The sequence below is a fragment of the Staurois parvus genome, unplaced genomic scaffold (assembly GCF_062004578.1).
Source record: "Staurois parvus isolate SC_StPar_1 unplaced genomic scaffold, SC_StPar_1.0 ptg000562l, whole genome shotgun sequence".
Classification (NCBI taxonomy): Eukaryota; Metazoa; Chordata; class Amphibia; order Anura; family Ranidae; genus Staurois; species Staurois parvus.
Window position 1 is genome coordinate 5,702,684 of NW_028318358.1, and position 6,713 is coordinate 5,709,396.

At 47.9% G+C, this 6,713-nt stretch overlaps 1 pseudogene; it reads right to left on the bottom strand.

Annotated features, from left to right (window-relative positions):
- Window positions 1-4,520: 4,520 nt before the first annotated feature.
- LOC149450777 (uncharacterized) lies at window positions 4,521-6,030 on the bottom strand (annotated as a pseudogene).
- Between the last annotated feature and the right edge of the window lie 683 nt (window positions 6,031-6,713).

Sequence of the window (6,713 nt, forward strand, 5' to 3'; positions counted from 1 at the left end):
GATTACTCGCCGGCGCACGTTGATTTCCGAGGATCTCCGATGGGGAGGAGAACTGTTGGTAAACAAAACAGTTCTCCTCCCTGTTGGTTCATGCACACTGCTTTGGATGGCTGTGCGCAGCACAGCCATGCAAAGCAGTATGATTACAGTGAAGCACAAGAACAAAGCACAGTGTAAAACAGTACACAGTTAACCCTTTGAGCGCACCTCATGTTAAGCCCTTCCTGCCCAGTGCCATTTATACAGTGTCAGTGCTTCTTTTTTTTTTTAGCACTGATCACTGTATTGGTGTCACTGGGGATGTCAGTGACACCAAGTCAGTTCCCTCCTGTGTTAGAATGCCCGCCGCAGTCCTGCAGTCCTGCTATAAGTCACAGATCACCGCCATTACTAGGAAAAATGTATTTTTAAAAAAAACAAGTATATGTACCACCATTTGTAAACACTATATCTTTCACGTAAACCAATTAATTTACACATATTGGGATTTTTGTTTAGCAAAGACATGAAGCAGAATACATTTTGGCCTAAATTTTTGATGAAATTAGATTTGTTTTATTTTTTTTACTGGACATGTTTAATAGCAAAAAGTAAAACATATTATTTTTGTTCTCAAAATTGTTGGTCTTTTTTTTATAGCTCAAAAAATAAAAAACACACAGGCAATCAAATATCACTGAAAGAAAGCTCAATTGATGGGGAAAAAAAGGACAAAAATTTAATTTGGGTGCAGTGTTGCATGACTGCGCAATTGTCAGTTAAAGTAACGCAGCGCCATATTGCAAAAAATGGCCTGGTCGGGAAGGGGGGTAAATCCTCAGGAGAGCAAGTGGTTAAGAAGCTGAAACACAATAAAAAGAAAAGACAGTTGGCAGTTTCCTTCTATGGAACTACCATCTTTTAAAATGAAACCTGCAATGAAGCTGCTAACCTGCAGGCAGTCATGTCATGGAAGCATTTTGAATAAGCCTGCGCACACTGCATGTTTATGTATCATTTCTTTCCCGGAGTTCAGCTTTGAGGGTTTTAAAGAGCGCAGTGCATTTTAAATGGCTCTTCTGGGACTAGGAAGTTCCATTCAGTTATTCAACTATGGTCCATGAGTAGCCTCATTATTTTACATAGAAAGAAATTAACTGGGAATGGAAAAAAGTTAAATAAAAAATGTAAGGCGATTGTACACAAATAACGTTTTAGGACACAAATGAGAAAACCAAATACAACCAACACTAAATAAAATAAACTAAATGAAATTCTCTGAATAAAAAGGAAAAAAAACTAGAACATTTTTTATAATACCCAACATTTAAATGTCAGTTTTGGCAAAATACATTAAGAGGCCTATTCATAAAAAAAATCAATCTGACAATTACCAAACATTCAATGTGGGTGAATATTCCTGTTGCATGTGTTTTAAATAACGGCGATTGATTCAGCAGCAGTGAATGTTTTGTGAAAGTCACATCCACAGCTGCATAAATATGTCCCTTTAGGAGTTTAGCTTGATTGTTAGCTCTATGTACAGACCAGACCAGGGGCGGACTGACCATTTGGAAACTCGGGCACTGCCCGAGGGCCCGGGGTCAGTAGGGGGCCCCATGAGATGCCCCTGGTACCTTTTTCATAGGCTTTTTTAAGTTTGGGCAAGGACATAGGGGCCCCATGATCCTCTATTGCCCGGGGGCCCCATGAGTTGTCAGTCCGCCCCTGGACCAGACATATCTAAAATGTGACATTGTACCCAATCACCCCCCCCCTACACTCCCCAGGGTATTGTCTCCAGTATGAGTAGTTTTCCCTGTTGCCCTACAGCAAGATTCTATTGTGTGTATTTTGCTAATTACTACATGGACTGGGAATATAAAAGTAAGCAACTGACTTTAAAGTGGAGTTCCACCCAAAAGTGGAAGCTCAGCTTTTCTGCCTCCCCCGTCTGCTGCCACATTTGGCACCTTTTGGGGGGAGGGTGGAGCAGGTACCTGGTTTTGACAGGTGCCCGCTCCTATATCCGGCTGCGGTGAACTGAGCCGGGTGTTAAACATCCCCCGCAGTCCTCAGGGACACTTCCAAGGTCCCAGAGGACTGCAGCCCATTCACAAAGGACAGTGCGCTTTGCGCATGTGCAGTAGGAAGCCGGTTTCCCTTAGTCAAGATGGCAGCGCCAGCACCTACCAGCCGATTGAAGAATCAGCTCAGGGTGAGGATACTGCTGGATGCATGGATGGGTAAGTGCCCTAATATTAATATTCAGCAGCCACAGTATTTGTAGGTGCTAAATTTGAAGTTCTTCTTTGGGAAGTGGTGGAGGCCGGAACTCTGCTTTAAGGGCTCATTCAGGAGGCATTAAAAACAGGCAGCTGAGCCATGGTTTTACCACCTCCCAAACAGGCACCTAAAGAACATGCAGCCACACAGGGCTGTACACACACCCCAGCTTTAGCAAAAACAAAACCCCTCATTTCATTTGGCAGTCTATACTGTGTCCCCATTGGATAATTACCCCTCTGTTCCTTTTCTGATGACAACCCAATTTGGGGTTTTTCTTTCACTTTTCATTATAATAGTAAACATGACAAATAGAGAGGGTGAATCTCCTTAACAGGGACACAGACAATAATAACAATTTGACAGGTGTTTTAATTCCTCTCCACTTTATCCAGAACTCAAAAAATACATGCTCATCCTCCAGAAGCAGATCTGAATTGTTTATAATAAGTCATGTTCATTGTTATGAAAAAAGTGAGGGACAGCACTGTTAGCCAGTCAAGTTCTATTGCATGGTACATTGCCCTCCATCTAACACTGAGAGCAGGAGAGAGCAGAGTGATAGTCTTATTGTCTAATCATAGACTGTGACAGGTCATAGACCAGGCTACTGCTCAGCTCAGGACATGCTGTCTGCAAGGGGTGCCTACATCACAAAATGTGCTAATTTAACTGACAATTGCTCGTTCATGCAATGCTGTACCTAAATTACATTTTCTTTTCAACACAAATAGAATACATGACTGTTTTTTTGTTTGTTTTTGCTATATAAATGAAAAATAACAAAAATGTTGGGGAAAAAAAACAAATTTTTCTTCGTTTCTGTTATAAAATTATGCAAATAAATAATCTTTTTTAAGAAATTAAGACAAAAATGTATTCTGCTACATATCTTTGGTAAAAAAAAATCAAGTTACTTACGGTAACGTCTTTTCCGGGAGTCTTTCAGGCCAGCACCTTGAGAGACCTCGGCTCCTCCCCATCTGAGGAAACACCTCCACCCTAAAATAAAAGACCTCCACTCCCCTCCGACCTCAGTACACCAAACATCCTCCGGTCACCTGGGGGAGACACAACGTGAGACAACGTAATCACCGCAAATCATGCTCACATAAACCATATCAATACTGGGTGGGAAACCGGTGCTGGCCTGAAAGACTCCCGGAAAAGACGTTAACGTAAGTAACTTGATTTTTCCCCTTACGTCTTTCAGGCCAGCACCTTGAGAGGATAAGCGAGTACTCACCCCTCGGGCGGGCTAACTGCTTGCAAGACCTTACGACCAAAGGCCTGCTCCTGCACCGAGACCAGGTCCAACCTGTAATGTTTGGCAAATGTGTCATAACTGGACCATGTTGCCGCTCTGCAGATCTGCCCCGGAGACGCCCCTGCAAATTCAGCCTGAGTAGCCGCCACCGCTCGTGTGGAGTGCGCCCTGATACCGTCCGAAACCTCCAGGCCTTCCGCCTGGTATGCTCCAGAAATTGCCAACTTCAACCAACCTGCCAGCGTCCCTCTGGACGCCTTTTTCCCTTTCCTAGTTCCCTTAAAAAAAAACAAAAAAGGATTCGGTGCTCCTAAACTCCCTAGTCCTTTCTAGATACTGGAGTACGCACCTCCTGACATCCAATAAATAAACTTTTTCTGATCATCCCCAACTGGGTCAGGAAAAAATGAGGGAAGGACTATGTCCTGTTCCTTCTGGAATCTATGTGCCACTTTTGGGATGAAGGATGGGTCTGTTCGAAAAACCACCCTGTCCGGAAAAACACGGAGATAAGGCGACCTAATGGACAACGCTTCCAACTCACACACCCTCCTTGCCGTGGTGACCGCTACCAAGAAGGCAGTCTTGATGGTGAGTTCGTCAATCGAGCAGGACTCCAGGGGCTCGAATGGCGTCCTCATCATTGCACCAAGAACCCTGGCTAAATCCCACATTGGGAATGGACTGGCCCTCGAAGGCCTCTGTCTAACTAGAGCCCTGAAAAATCTAGGCACCAGTGCCTCCCTGGCCAGGGGTGTCTCCAGGAACACGCTGAGAGCAGAGATCTGTCCCTTGAGCGTGCTAACCGATAACCCCTTGTCAGCCCCCGCCTGCAGAAATTCCAACACAGACACTAAGCTGTGGGTTGTCAGCGACATCTGATCACACCAAGCAGTAAAGCGACCCCAGACCCTACCATAAATGGTCTGGGTCTCCTCTTTCCTACTGGCCAGTAATGTGGCCACTATCCTGGGTGAAAAACCTTTCCCTAAGAGGAGCTGCTGCTCAAAAACCAAACGGTTAACCTCAACTTCCTCACGTTGGGGCAAAGGACTGGTCCCTGCGATAACAAATCCTCCCTTGGTGGCAGTTCCCAGGGCGGACGGGAGGTTAAACTCTTCAGTGTGGCAAACCAAGCCCTCCGTGGCCAGAAGGGAGCTATCAGAATCAATGAGGTCCTCTCTGTTCTGAATTTCCTCAAAACTAGGGGAAGCAAGGGAACCGGGGGGAAGGCGTAACACAGCCGGTAGTCCCACCTTTGACTCAGTGCGTCCACCGCCCTTGAACCGTCTCCGCGAGATAGGGAAAAGAAGGCCGGGACCTTGTTGTTCCCACCTGAGGCAAAAAGGTCCACGTCCGGGGACCCCCACCTCAGCACAATTTCCTGAAACACCTCGGGGTTCAGGGCCCATTCCGATTCCCTGAGTCGTGTTCTGCTCAGAAAATCCGCTTTCCGGTTTAGCTCTCCTCTTAAATGCAGACAGGGATGCCAAGGTCACCTCTGCCCAGGACAAGAGCGTCGCTGCCAAGGCTCCAAGGGTCCTGCTCCTCGTTCCCCCTTGCCTGTTTACGTACGCCACTGTCGTGGCATTGTCCGACAGGACTCGCACATGGTGGCCCCTGATTCTCTCCTGGAAGGCCTGAAGAGCCTTGAGGACATGTTCCTCTGTTCTCAGGACCATTCCCCTTGAGCCACCAATCCTCCCAGGTGGGCTCCCCATCCTCTGGAGCTGGCATCCGTCGTTACCTCCCTGGATACTGGGAAGCACCATAATAACCCCTGGTTATTAATAACCCCTTCTCCACCACCACAGCGACCTCTTTACACTGGGGGGAACCAGTACTCGGTCCTCCAAGGAGAGAGTACACCCGTCCCAAACTCTCAGGATCCATAACTGGAGGGGACGCATATGCAGACCCGCCAATTGCACTGCCGGGATGGAAGCCGTCAGTAGACCTAGCACTGACATGACCTGCCTTATCGCTATTGGCCCGTTCCCCTGCACCAGTCTGATCCCAGCTTCTAGCTTGGCCACCTTCTCCGAGGTCAGGCTGACCCTCTGACTCACCGAGTCCAGAGAGTAACCCAGATAAACCATCCTCTGAGAAGGCACCAGACAAGACTTCTCCAGATTCACCATCCACCCCAGGTGTTCTAAATGGCCCCGCACTATACCCAGATTCCGCAGAAGGTGAGCCTCTAAATCTGCGAAGAGCAGCAAGTCGTCCAGATAGGCTATCACTGAAATTCCCATCAAACGAATATGAACTAGTTCCTCCGTCAGAACCTTGGTAAAAATTTGCGGGGAGGAGGACAGGCCGAATGGAAGAGCCCTGAACTGCCAGTGTCGCACTCCTCCCTCTCCCTCTACTGCCAACCTGAGGAACCGCTGAGAAGTTTCCGCAATGGGCACGTGTAGGTATGCGTCCTGCAGGTCTATGGATGCCATAAAGGACCCTGGTGGGATCAGGGACCTGACTGTAAATATAGACTCCATGCGGAACCTCCGGTAACCCACAGACCTGTTGAGGGGTTTTAGGTTCAAAATTAGCCGGAAAGCTCCTGACGGCTTTTGAACCAGAAATACATGGGAGTACACCCCCTTTCTTTGTTCCCCTTCTGGGACCCTGACTACAACCCTTCGGTCCTCTAGATCCTCTAAAGCAGTGATCAGGGCAGTGGCCATTGCCGGGTTTCTCGGACTCGACGTCACCATATATCTTTCGGACGGTGTTCTTACGAACTCCACCCGATAACCCCTTCTGACAATATCTAAAATGAAGAGGCTGGTGACCACCGCTTCCCACTGCGGGAGGAAGGCCGCCAATCTTCCTCCCACAGGAGGCACCGAGTCAGTGTGTCTTCCGGGGCTGCTCAGGAGGGCGAAAAATCGCTCCTCCCCTGCCCCGACCTCTCTGTCCAGTAGGCCTTCCCTGGCCCACCGGTCTCAGGCTCAGTCTCCCTAATGGACGGGCCCTACGTGTCCCTCCCTCCGGTAACTTCCTTTTGAGGGGAAAAGATTTCTTCTTGTCTGCCGTTCGGTCCAGTGATTCCTCTAACCCTGGGCCGAAGAGACAATCTCCTGTGAGAGGGATACCGCACAGTCTGACCTTGGAAGTGATGTCCCCTTGCCACGTCTTTAACCATAGTGCCCTCCTTGCCGAATTGGTGAGAGCCGCA